We start from the raw sequence: 1,817 nt of genomic DNA, 5'->3' as shown, positions 1-1,817 counted from the left end.
TAAAGATGACTTTTTTCTTACTATTGCCATGTTTTTTCAATTTATCAAGCTCCAGCACAAATACCGATAGTATTTGGGCTGCAGTTAGTGTACTAATTAGTTGGGTATTTGAGTAGTATTGTCAACAGTAATAACTTTTACATGTTTGCATTGCTTCCAAGAGTAACAGCAGGTGCTTAGGACACCTTTAGGAGATCTACTCATCTCTAATCATGCTACTCAAGGATAGGAACCGTAGGCTTCTCTAATCTGCTTGTGCTAGGTTGTTGTACAGTTCAAGATTTACTCCTTAACTGAATTCTGTAACTAACAAACCTAGCTCTTGCAAGTAACAACATGTTCAAGATCGAGGTTGACAGTATGTTCTGACAGTATAAGAGTAGGAATTCTGTGTTGTTTCTAAAAGCTCTACAATATCCAGATTTTATGATATTTGTACATCCAGTTTTTGTGGTTAGATATCTGACAGTAAAAGAGTATGTTCTGACAGTATAAGAGTAGTGTAAGAGTATAAGAGTATAAGAGTAGTATATCCAGTTTTTGTGGTTAGATATCTGAATTGAGAAAAAACATAGCTTTTGCGGTCTCCATATACTACTAATACTACTACTGTATTTCATTTCAAAGTTCAAAATGCTGGTACTAAGATTTTCATTTCCAATGAGTGATGTTTTTCCTAGCAGTAGAAAAATAACAGTAGTCATGTACTAGGAGTGCATTTTTTTCTAGGGTGATGGATAGATCTAGTGAGTACTGCATTGCTTTTGTCCAACTTTTGATAGGACCAAGGAAATGAGTGCTCGAAAGCATGCCCATGCGTTTGCCCCCTTCTCTTGGGCCAGGTCTTCTCCCCCTCTTTATGCCCTTTTCTTTTGAACAGGAAAAGAGGGTCATAACCCTTGTAATTATGCACAAGCTCTTTGCTTTATACCCACAAAAAATGTTGGTTCATGGTTGGCTAACTGCAGGTCCAGCCAACTGGTAGGTGGGTGTAGATGCTTGAATTGCATAGGGCCAACTAACTGCCCCTTGAAGGGGGCAAACAAGATGTTGTTGATACATAAATGTAGTTTTCAGTATTCTGTCCAAACTGAAAACTGTTAAAAAGACCATGTGTTTTTTGGTCAAAATCTTCATGTAAAATTGAAATAATCTCCTAGTAGTTAACTGTTATGGACAATTGTCGATTTTCTGTAATGACGATGGAACATTATAAAGCATTGTACTCCAGTGTATATGAAGGATACAAAAAATTTAGCAACTTCTCTGATTTTATAAAGTTGTTCTTATATGGGTGAAACTTCACTTGTTTTTAGGCTAGTGCAAGGTGTTTCTTATTCTGTATGGGCCAACTATGTCACAAATAAATTGTTCCTTCTTCTGAATTTGACAAGTAATGACTTGCAAAGATGATGATCATCTTGCTAGTTTGCTGGGTTTTGTCTCCGACCATTGTGTCGTGATGAATTTGCAGGTACCCCGAGAGGCCCTTGAGTTTGCCGGAATGTCGATTAACTTCCGTTCCGGCAAATTCGGGTACTCCATATGTCCTATTTTCAGCAAAGGTCATGCCGAAATTTTCGGTGAATTTTAGCATGACTTTGCTAAAAATAGGACATATGGGGTACTTGCGACTAATGCATGGGCCGGGGTATCTTAGTACTTAATTAAGTAGGATCAACTGCCCCGCCATTCTTGTTGCATTAAACCATAGGTGGCAATAGAGCCAAGTGATTAGGCCCAACTTAGAATTCTCCTTAGCATCGATAAACCCTAGATGATAAACCCAACATAGGTGGCAATAGAGCCAAGTGATT

This window comes from Triticum dicoccoides, chromosome 1A, assembly GCF_002162155.2.
Source record: "Triticum dicoccoides isolate Atlit2015 ecotype Zavitan chromosome 1A, WEW_v2.0, whole genome shotgun sequence".
In the NCBI taxonomy this organism is placed as follows: Eukaryota; Viridiplantae; Streptophyta; class Magnoliopsida; order Poales; family Poaceae; genus Triticum; species Triticum dicoccoides.
Note: the sequence above shows the minus strand (reverse complement) of the source record.